Source organism: Halichoerus grypus, chromosome 7, assembly GCF_964656455.1.
Source record: "Halichoerus grypus chromosome 7, mHalGry1.hap1.1, whole genome shotgun sequence".
Taxonomy (NCBI): Eukaryota; Metazoa; Chordata; class Mammalia; order Carnivora; family Phocidae; genus Halichoerus; species Halichoerus grypus.
In genome coordinates, this window is record NC_135718.1 from 139,699,182 (window position 1) to 139,710,579 (window position 11,398).

Genomic DNA, 11,398 nt, shown 5'->3' on the forward strand with positions numbered 1-11,398 from the left:
AAGTATATAAAATATGGTTTTCCCTCAATGGAATTTCTATCCAAAGAGGAAAAAGTAAAAAGAGGAGGAATACATTACTTTCATCTTCTGTAAGACAGATTCTATGTGACCATTATGTTTTTTAAATCTCCAGGGAAAATAAATTAAATATTACAATCAGATTAACGTATAGACACTCCAATTTCTGTTTTATTTTGGTTTCATTTCTTTTTTTTGTTTAAGATGTTTTTATTTTATTTATTTATTTGACAGAGAGAGAGATAGCGAAGAGCAGGATCACAAGCAGGGGGAGTAGGCGAGGGAGATTCAGGCTTCCCACCGAGCAGGGAGCCCGGCGCAGGGCTCGATCCCAGGACTCTGGGATCATGATCTGAGCCAAAGGCAGACGCTTAACGACTGAGCCACCCAGGGGCCCCTGGTTTCATTTCTTAATCGTACGTATATACTCCTTTCTGTTCTAAGAGTTCAGGCAAGTACATGGACCTCCTCAGCAGCAATGCTTTCTGCTGCAAGCCAAAAGCCAATAGATAGCCATCCAATCTGGCTTTTGCATTTCAATTTTCTCTGTATCTTTGTAGGAGTATGCTGGAATGAAGGGGTGAGAAGATAAGGCATTCAGGAAAAGAGAGAATCTGTAATTTTCCTAGAGCTGGAATTTTATAGATTCCTTGCATTTTTAGTTCCCCAATTTTGTAGCAGTTCTTCTTGGTGAGGGGAAGCTTGCATGAAGCTCACAGGTTGGCTGAATCCTAGGTATGCGGGTCTCAGCAAAGATCATGAGATATTAGGTAGTGACAAAGCTTCCAATCTCAACTGATTTGTCTTGAGCAGTAAGTATCCCAGCATAGAGATCTTCACCTAACTTTGGAGGTTAGAAGGGAATCCCAATAATAACAGATTGAATTTCACCAGCTAGGATATATGATGGTTTGGAGTCTGATATAATCAGACTTAAGAAAGATAAATATTATGACATTTTCTACATAAAGTATATCTAACATGTCATGTAAAATGTTGATAATTGCTATTAAATTGAAAATCGAATTATACATACTTAAAACTTTTAGGTAAAAATTATTTTATCTCACTTGCATTTCATATAACCTTCACGATCACATCATATGAATATAGATAATATCATTCTTCATTTTAAAGATTCATAGATTTATACTCAAAATGTTAAATGGCTTATCTAAGAAATGAAGGAGTAAAATTTAAATGCTATCCAATTCCAAAGTCTTCCCATGATATTTCAAAGAGATACAAAGCAAAATATACAATTATGAATATATTTAATGGAAATGCCACAATGTATCACTTCTTTAATACTTGATATTCTACCATGAAATTGAGGTTGGCGTTGCCTTAACATTAGAACTTTTGCATTTCTGATTATAAAAAATGTTAGCAATACTTCTTAATTCTTAGTGAAAGGATATAGTTGAAAGAGAAAGAAGAAAGTTTTGTTTTGAATAAGAAGGATCCAAAATAAGAACACATTTATAAAAATAAAGTCAATACTCTCATGCATATTATTATATTTGGTAGAGTGAATATATTTTAATAACACAAATCAGGAAATAAGAATTGATAGCTCTAAATATTCTTAGGGATGACAGAACTTTTGAAATGAGGACTGCCTAAAAAACTTAGAATATTTTGTGGCTATGTATGTGGTTATCTATCAAGATTAAATGAAAATATGACTTATATTTTGGTCTTTCCTCTGAACTGGGGGAGAGAGCATTAAAATCTTCCAGACTAATAAGAATTAAAATGCCTTTTTAAAAATAGGGTTTTCTTCAATCTTGATAGTATCAGTTAAATGTGATTATGAAAAATATTAATCTTAAACACACCTTTTTGTTGGTTTCAGTAACTTTCCAGCTTGTGCCACTGACTGTTCAAATTAGAGTTTCTCTTTTTTCAATCTTTTTTTCATTCCCTTATTCTGTGCCTCCCACACAGGTCCACTGTCATAGAATTATCTTTTCTGTTACAAATAAAAATAAAACAAGCAAGAAAGATGTATAGAAAGGTGATTCCACTTATATAGCCTATTGAATTAAAATTGTCATGCCCAAGTGTGCCTTGAATATTTCCACAACAAAATCCTTCCATGGCCGTCATTCCTGAACATCCACATAGAGACTTTAGTTCTTGCATGAAGATGAATTTGCAATATCAAGGCTTTAACTTCACATACTCTTCCAAAAAAAAAAAAAAAAAGCCATAAGTTTGTAATTTTTTTGTCCCCACTTTGGCTTTGTACATTTTAGATATATGATGATGATATATTAAATGTTCTGTGATTTAATCCAGGACATACAATTACAAGGCTGAGTACAGGCAACATCAGTACAAAACTCTTGTAATTCCCTTTTTACTGCTTCAAACCCTCTATGATGTCAGTGTGTCAATTAATTATCCTTTAATAATTTCTCCAATTCATTTCCTTCAAGGAAGCTACTCAGTGTTGTACTCACTAAAACTGATTTCAAAAGTAACATTTTCATATGCTTTAGAATGTACTAATTCTGTAAAAACAAAACAAAACAAAACAAAAAAAACAGGCTTCTACTTTCTCAGTTATGCCAGGGCCATGGTTTGAGGGTTCAATATTTTTCAAGTAGCAATAAAGAGTAGCAGGACTGTCTTAAGCCAATTTGTTTTTTAATATGTATCTTTACTATTTAAGGAAGTTTGGGTTTGGGTTTTCTATCCTAGCAGCCAAAAGCATGCTCTCTGATTCTCAAGGTTCACTGGCTATCTTGGTATTTAACTATAAATAGTAATATGCACATTATTTACGGAAGGCTTTCTGGATCTAAAATGCTGCTCTGCTGCTGACATTGTTATGGTCTCACTCTGTTTGGCCAGCTGGTTCATTTCTGAAAACTTCCTTTTCAGATTTTAGAAGGAATTTTCCTGACTTCTTCAGTTAAATAATAATTGCATCACAATTCCGGACTTTAAGCTCTATTACAAAGCTGTAATCATCAAGACAGTATGGTACTGGCACAAAAACAGACACATAGATCAATGGAACAGAATAGAGAGCCCAGAAATGGACCCTCAACTCCATGGTCAACTCATCTTCGACAAAGCAGGAAAGAATGTCCAATGGAAAAAAGACAGTCTCTTCAACAAATGGTGTTGGGAAAATTGGACAGCCACATGCAGAAGAATGAAACTGGACCATTTCCTCACACCACACACAAAACTAGACTCAAAATGGTTGAAAGACCTAAATGTGAGACAGGAATCCATCAAAATCTTAAAGGAGAACACAGGCAGCAACCTCTTCGACCTCAGCAGCAGCAACTTCTTCCTAGAAACATCGCCAAAGGCAAGGGAAGCAAGGGCAAAAATGGACTATTGGGACTTCAAGATAAAAAGCTTTTGCACAGCAAAAGAAACAGTCAACAAAACCAAAAGACAACCAACAGAATGGGAGAAGATATTTGCAAATGACATATCAGATAAAGGCCTAGTATCCAAAAACTATAAAGAACTTATCAAACTCAACACCCAAAGAACAAATGATCCAATCAAGAAATGGGCAGAAGACATGAACAGACATTTTTCCAAAGAAGACATCCAAATGGCCAACACATAAATGAAAAATGGTTCAACATCTCTCGGCATCAGGGAAATCCAAATCAAAACCTCAATGAGATACCACCTCACATGAGTCAGAATGGTTAAAATTAACAAGTCAGGAAACGACAGATGTTGGTGGGGATGCGGAGAAAGGGGAACCCTCCTACACTGTTGGTGGGAATGCAAGCTGGTGCAGCCACTCTGGAAAACAGTATGGAGATTCCTCAAAAAGTTGAAAATAGAGTTACCATATGATCCAGCAATTGCACTACTGGGTATTTACCCCAAAGATACAAAAGTAGGGATCCGAAAGGGTACGTGCACCCTGATGTTTATAGCAGCAATGTCCACAATAGCCAAACTGTGGAAAGAGCCAAGATGTCCATCAACAGATGAAAGAATAAAGAGGAGGTGGTATATATATACAATGGAATATTACGCAGCCATCAAAAGGAATGAGATCTTGCCATTTGCAACGACATGGATGGAACTGGAGGGTATTATCCTGAGCGAAATAAGTCAAATGGAGAAAGACATGTATCATATGACCTCATTGATATGAGGAATTCTTAATCTCAGGAAACAAACTGAGGGTTGCTGGAGTGGGAGGTGGGGTGGGAGGGATGGGATGACTGGGTGATGGACACTGGGGAGGGTATGTGCTCTGGTAAGCGCTGTGAATTGTGCAAAACTGTTGAATCTCAGATCTGTACCTCTGAAACAAATAATGCAATATATGTTAAGAAAGAAAAAAAAAAAGAAGAAGAATGTAGCAGGAGGGGAAGAATGAAGGGGGGGAAATCGGAGGGGTAGATGAACCATGAGAGACGATGGACTCTGAAAAACAAACTGAGGGTTCTAGAGGGGAGGGGAGTGGGGGGATGGGTTAGCCTGGTGATGGGTATTAAGGAGGGCACGTTCTGCATGGAGCACTGGGTGTTATGCACAAACAATGAATCATGGAACACTATATCTAAAACTAATGATGTAATATATGGGGATTAACATAACAATAAAAAATTTAAAAAAAAAAGATGTGTGTGTATACACACACACACACACACACACACACACACACACACACAATGGAATATTATGCAGCCATCAAAAAGAATGAAGTCTTGCCATTTACAACGACATGGATGGAACTGGAGGGTATTATGCTGAGTGAAATGAGTCAATCAGAGAAAGACATGTATCATATGATCTCATTGATATGAGGAATTCTTAATGTCAGGAAACAAACTGAGGGTTGCCGGAGTGGTGGAGGGTGGGAAGGATGGGGTGGCTGGGTGATAGACATTGGGAGGTATGTGCTATGGTGAGCACTGTGAATTGTGTAAGACTGTTGAATCACAGACCTGTACCTCTGAAACAAATAATACATTATATGTTAAAAGAAAAAGAAGAAGATAGCAGGAAGGGAAAAATGAAGTGGGGGAAATCGGAGGGGGAGATGAACCATGAGAGAATATGGACTCTGAGAAACAAACTGAGGGTTTTAGAGGGGAGGGGCATGGGGGGATGGGTTAGCCTCGTGATGGGTATTAAAGAGGGCACATACTGAATTGAGCACTGGGTGTTATACGCAAACAATGAATCATGGAACACTACATCAAAAACTAATGATGTAATGTATGGTGATTAACATAACATAATAAAAAATAAATAAATAAATGAATAAATAAATAATAATTGCAGATGTATTTGAATGCAGGGTAGGTAATGAAAAGGTGTAATGTCAAGGGTAATGAAAGGTGTTTGCACAGGGTAAGAGAGTAGGGCATGCTTTTCAGACATCAGTTTGAATTTGGTGGGCCATAGTCAGCCCTTTTAAAATGAAAGAATAGAATAGAATAGAATAGAATAGAATAGAATAGAATAGAATAGAATAGAAAGAATAGAAGAATAGATCAGAACACATCCCATAAATGTAGTAAGGGTAAGGACTGTTTTGTGTTTGTGTGCGTGTGTGTGTGTGTGTGTGTGTGTGTGTGTGTGTGTGTGTGAGTGATGGGGTTGGTGCGGAGTGGGGAGGGAGAGAGAATAGTCTGGGTAGCAATATAAAATATGTCTCTTACTGTGGGTATTTTCAAATTTTGAAACATACTGAAGCAGGTAGCATCTGCTCCATTTAGAAACATTCAAATTTAAAACAAATAAATAAAATACTGCTTTAGCCACAGCAAATACATATACAGGTGGAACTCAGTCTAGATACAGCCAGTACGTGAATCCAAGTTGAATTTTTCATGTACAATACTAATTTATTTTCTAATTAAAGATAATCAAGAATGGATATTTTGGAATTGAATTACTTACATTGAATTTACCAGCGCTCATTAAAGTTCCAGTACATACTAAATTTATTGAGGCTATTATAGTTATTACTAGGTCATCTTTATTTACTTGGCTCCATTTCTCACTTCTCCCTTAGTAGTTTAGATGCATTTATGTAGTTTTATATTCAAAATCTTGCCACTAAGTAACAAATTGATAATGCCATATAAAAAATGCTGTCTTGTGAGATGTGAAACCTCAGAATTTTTTAAACTACTTTAAAAGCAAGGTAACCATAAAATAATGTGTTAAGATATGTTAAGATATGTTCAATGCAAGATTATGTACCCAAACTTTCTGATCTCCTGAATTCTTTCCTCTCAGTGAATACATTCTTTTCTTGCCCACAGGTAAAATAAATATCTTCTTTTTCCTTTGAAGAAAAACAACTTGCATTCAAAATATTTATCTGAAATATCTTTTATCAATATAAAAAACTCTAAATTCCCAAACTAAACTTCCATAAGCATTATAACTGATGGCTGTTACTCGAGATAACATTTTACATCAAATATTCAGAAAATCTGAAAAATAAAAATCAATTCACTCTAGAAAATTCAAAAATACAATCTCCAAATCTTCTCCCTTACTAAAGGAGAAGATATTTGTAATCTAGAAAGGAAATATCCTATTTTAACTTTTGTTTATTATAAAACTTAAAATATTATTAAAAAACAATGAACTTGAGAAATAGAACTGCATATCAAAGTATTTCCTCCTCGTGATAATTAAAATTTTGCCTTCTCACTTAATAGAGCCAATCCCTCATTTTAATAATTCACAAAATATACTGTTCCTTTGTTATAATGTACACAAACACTTTTAAATATAAATACTAAATTCAGGAGAATAAGAATAAGATAGGTAGATTAATTTAGAAGCCAAGAGCATGAAGACCAGTTCCATATTTTACAAGCGATCATCTGAACTACTTTGGCCATTCACCGTGGTATAGAAGCCCACGTTCCTACTTGGTCCACAAAGTCTTCCTTCGCAACTCTGAAGCAATCAAAGGCCAATATTTTCATGAAATGGATCCTGCCACCATCACTTTGGGCTTCATTTGGGACCCATCCACAGCAGTCTGGGCCATCTTCTGGATATTTGGAGGAAAGTTTTGGTGGATGTTTTCTTGGAATGGTAGCTTTCTTTTTCTTCAACTCTTCTGTTTTTTCTCAATTTCATTCTTTGATGCTAGGGGTTCCTTGAATGATGAAGTTATTTTGCTAATCTCTTATTGACAATTACTCTGTTCCATCTGGCTGAGGCATGTTTTCATGGGTTTTTGTTTCTTTAGAGCATGTGAGAAGACTCCTTTCCCATACTGCTTCTTCTGGCTCTAACTTCTGCTATAGCCCACTTCTTCCACCCATCATTTTTTCTTTTCATTCCCCTTTGTGTCCTTCTCTTCCTCCTCCACAGCTTCGTCTTCCTCCACATCAGGCTCATCTTTCAATCTCATTAGAGTCAGAGTGAGTTCTGGGTGTTTGGGGAGGGGGGATAATTTCCCTACTGTTCCAGTTTTTAATTTGGATTTGTTTCCTTTTTTCATGGCACCAAAGAGAATCAATGTAAGCTTTTTAGCTTTTTTTTTTTCCTACATTTCTAATGTGATTTCCAGTCTTTTTTAGTTCTGGTATCTCTGTGGGATTTACAGGTTTTATCAACCCTTAAGTCTGTCCTTGTTTCCTCAGTTCCAAGTTCTCAAGTAGTTTCTTCCATGACAGACCATCTAACACACTCTTTGATTTTGTTTCTGACATGAAAGCATCTGAAACATCTGGAGATGGTGACTCTGATAGAGCTTTGCTTGAGGCTTTTAGCCTCTCAGAGATTTCAGAGAGTTCCCTTTCACTATCATTTAATTGTGCAACCAATGATTAAAAGGTTTCTGGCTTCTTGTCAATTTTTCAGCCTTCTTCATTTGCTTCAGAGGCTTCTTCTTAACCAGATCAGTCAGATCGAAGAATCTGTCATCATCATTACCATAAAAATCTTTGTCTTCCCAGTCTTTGACTGGGAAGAATCTGCCTCCTGACCCAGTAATCTCTAAGTATATAGGATCCAACAAGCTTCCAGTGAACACTATCATTACCTCCTTTCTCTTTTTTGAGCCAATGACTTCAGCCATCAGTTGTTTTTTGGTTGAATCAAATTTTACCCTGTAGAGAGAGAACACCCTTTGTTGCTGCTTGACGAGCTTCTTCAATCGCCTTACAACTCACTTGGATCCTGTCTCTGTTTTCCTCTGGTCCCTGCAGAATAAAGAGCTGGTGCCACTTCCAAAGCTAAGAACATGCTCCCTGTGGACCAGATAATAGGTGTGCTGTGTCATTTGGATTTGTTTGAGAAAAACACCATCCCTAGGTTCTTCCTAGAACATAGAGATAGAAGACAGGTCCCTGGCGATAGCATTGCATTTCAGTGAAGGGTGCTCTGGAAAACATGTTGCAGCTAGGCAGTGGCCTGAAAAGGCAGCAGCTCATCCCTTTGGGTGCCATGGATGGTGCTGCTCTTCAGTGTCCATAGGCTGCAGGGGCCGGTGACCAAGCCTCCAGGGAAGGAGCTACTGTGGATTGGGGGACATGGCTGCTCTTCCCGTGGGACCCTGGGAATGGGGTCCAGCAGTGCTGTGGGCTTTTCCTTCTTCACTTCCTCAGGGTTTGAGGGACTGGTGGCCAGGCTTTCCCCATGTCATGAGTCAGCAGGGCTGACTTCTTGAGGTCACCATGGAGTGCTTTCACACTGGGGACTCTGACGACAAGGAGGGAATTACAATTGATTTTTGATTCACTGGTTCTCTTAAAAACAATGGAAACAATAACAGAGAAATCTACATTCATGTTTCAAGAAAAGATTTGAATAAGGCATGTATGTTGGGCTTTACTATGGAGTACGGAGCTATGAGGCAGAACTATGATTATATATTCCATATTCATATTTTTATACAGGTGAGGTCAATCACATTTCTTACATAATGTGACCTTAAAAAGGGAAACGACAGTTTTAACTTGATACGTGAAAGCAAAAGGTGGAATCTGTCCATTTACATTGTTGGTGGAAGGAGATGAGTTCTGTCCCCAGCCCACATATCAGAAACTAAAAACAGGAAGCCATATCTTAAGTAAAAATGTTTTAAGTTAACATGATTATTTTCTGGGTGGGGGAAAGCTAACTCTGGGGTCTTAAGTGACAGCATTAGGCATAAACTCACTCTGATGGCTATTCCAAAACATAATTTTAAATTGTTAGCCAGATCCTGACAATCCATGAGAAATCACAAACAGAAATGCTAAGCAGATTTATTTACCCTGGGCTTGGTCAAAATCTTGTTCACACTTCCCCTTGCTCACTAACACTCTTTTACACTTACCTCAAAGTGAGGCAAACTTGTCACACTCAAAGGTCAGAGCACCTGAGCCTCCAGAACAGCAGATGGGTGAAGGACGGCCCCTCATATGAGGTCCCTGGATGATTGACAGCAGGTTGCTATGAGGCTGCTGTAAGCCGATGAGTGTGTACATGGCCACGTGTGTGCTGGGGTGGATTTAGGGAGTTGGGGGATCTCTTCCCATCCGCCCCTACCCATTTCTGAGGTTGCAGAACTCAACCAGAAGGCCAGTAATCCCATCTCTGCTCAACAATATCCTCTTAGTTTCAGGTATATATTATAGTAATTTGATCTTTATAAACATAATAAAATGATCCCCATAAGTTTAGTTATCATCTGTCACCATACAAAGTCATTACAATATTATTGCCTATATTTTCTATGCTGTACATTATATCCCCATGACTTATTTCACAGCTAGAAGTATGTACCTCTTATCCTCTTTACCTATTTTGCCTACTCTCCACTCCCTCCCCACTCTGGTAATCACCACTTTGTCTCCTTTATCTATGAATCTGTTTCTGTTTTGTTTTGTTTTTTCATTTGTTTTGTTTTGTTTTTTTGTTTTTTTTAGATTCCATATATAAGGGAAATCATATGGTATGTATTTCACTTAGCACAATACCTTCTAGGTCCATTCTAGTTGTTGCAAATGGCAAGATTTTATTCTTTCTTATGGTTGAGTCCATTGTGCATATATATATGTATGTATATATATATTATATATATATAATATATATCACATCTTTTTTTTAAAATAATTTACTTATTTGAGAGAGTGAAAGAGAGAGAGAGAGCTAGTGTGTGTGTGTGTGTGTGTGTGTGTGTGTACAAGCAGAGGGGAGGGGCAGATGGAGAGGGAGAAGCAAACTCCCTGCTGAGCAGGAAAACAGATGCAGGACTAGATCCCAGGACCCTGGGATCATGACCTGAGCCAAAGTCAGACACTTAACCGACTGAGCCACCCAGGTTCCCCATATCACGTTTTTTTTAATCTTTATCTACTGATGGACATAGGTTTCCATATCTTGGCTATTGTAAATAATGCTAGTATGAACATAAAGTTAGATACATATATTTTCAAATTGGTGTTTTTATTTACTTTGGGTCAATACCCAGAAGTGAAATTTCTGAATCTTATGGCAGTTCTATTTTAAGGAACCTCCATACTATTTCCATAGTGGTTGCACAAATTTTCATTCCCACCAACAGTGTATGTGGGTTCACTTTTCTCCACATCCCACCAACACTTATTATTTCTGTCTTTTTTTTTTTTTTTAAAGATTTTATTTATTTATTTGACAGGGAGACACAGCCAGAGAGGGAACACAAGCAGGGGGAGTGGGAGAGGGAGAAGCAGGCTTCCCACAGAGCAGGGAGCCCGATGTGGGACTCGATCCCAGGACTCTGGGATCATGACCTGAGCAGAAGGCAGACGCTTAACGACTGAGCCACCCAGGAGCCCTCTGTCTTTTTGATAATAGCCAATCTAATAGGTTTGAGATGATACCTCATTTTGGGTTTTGATTTGCATTTCCCTGATGATTAGTTTTGTTGAGCATCTTTTCATGTACCTGTTGGCCATCTTCATGTCTTTTCAAGTCCTATAGTAAGTTATGGAAGCACTTTAGGTATTTGGGATATTTACCCAATATTTGTATGATTTGTAAATATCTTCTCCCATTCAGTAGGTTGCCTTTTCATTTTGTTGATGGTTTCTTTCACTGTGCAAAAATTTTTAGTTTGATATAATCCCATTTGTTTAATTTAGCTTCTGTTGTCATTGTCTGTGGAGACTGGTTCAAAAAACTATTGCTAGACCAATGTCAAAGAGCTTACTGCCTATGTTTTCTTCTAGTAGTTTTATGGTTTCAACTCTTACATTCAAGTCTTGAATCCATTTTTAATTTATTTTTGTATATGATGGAAGAGAGGGGTCCAGTTTCATTCTTTTGCATGTAGCTGTCCAGTTTTTTACACACTATTTTTTGAAGAGACTGTCTTTTCCCCATTGTATATTCTTGCCATGTTTGTCATGGATTAATAGACCTTATATGTATGAAT

General features: G+C 37.3%; 1 pseudogene; it reads right to left on the bottom strand.

Moving 5' to 3' along the window:
* Window positions 1-6,884: 6,884 nt before the first annotated feature.
* LOC118553116 (kanadaptin pseudogene) lies at window positions 6,885-9,467 on the bottom strand (annotated as a pseudogene).
* Window positions 9,468-11,398: the final 1,931 nt, after the last annotated feature.